We start from the raw sequence: 602 nt of genomic DNA, 5'->3' as shown, positions 1-602 counted from the left end.
GCGCATTTTACTTTCACTTTTGAATTAGCGGCAGTTCGGCGTCAATTGCTTGAATGCAACAACAAAATACAACGTCAAACTCACTTTAGCCTATATATAAAACATAGAACTTTTATTAACAAAACAAATAAAAATACACCATGCTATAGGGCAGGCTATACCTGGTATAAAATAACAAACAACTTACATAAAGTTTAAATAGGTATACAAAACTGGAAATAGGCTAAGTAAACATGTATAATATATAAACAAATAAATAAGAAACGTAGAACGTTTATTAGCAAAACGAGTAAGAAAGCTTGGAGGCACGGCATACACCTTGATGTCAAATCAAATAAATAAATGACACAAAGTTTAAATAAAGTAAAAATCAGCAGACAATGTGGAACCAATTAAATAAGAAAAGATTGTTTAAAAAAAACGTCCAAAATCACATTAGATAAACGGCAAAAGTCAACAGGCTTTTCAAAATCCAAAATACTGCCAAACAGGCGCTTTTGCATCTCGTTTCGAAACTAAATCATCCGCGATCGTCTTGTCTGTCTCACCTCACCTCACTCTTCTTGTCAGTCAGCTCGACTCACTCTCCTCACTGGAGAAAT

The 602-nt window shown here is 33.9% G+C and overlaps 1 protein-coding gene across 1 annotated transcript in view; it reads right to left on the bottom strand.

The window, feature by feature from the left end:
* The window catches only part of LOC107668846 (mannosyl-oligosaccharide 1,2-alpha-mannosidase IB-like), a 125,421-nt gene that overhangs the window by 33,000 nt on the left and 91,819 nt on the right, over positions 1-602 (bottom strand). The gene's annotated exons all lie outside the window — the stretch shown is intronic.

This window comes from Sinocyclocheilus anshuiensis, unplaced genomic scaffold, assembly GCF_001515605.1.
Source record: "Sinocyclocheilus anshuiensis isolate Anshui unplaced genomic scaffold, SAMN03320099.WGS_v1.1 scaffold136, whole genome shotgun sequence".
NCBI lineage: Eukaryota > Metazoa > Chordata > Actinopteri > Cypriniformes > Cyprinidae > Sinocyclocheilus > Sinocyclocheilus anshuiensis.
The sequence above is the reverse complement of the archived record's forward strand: the minus strand, read 5'-3'. Positions and strand labels throughout refer to the sequence as shown.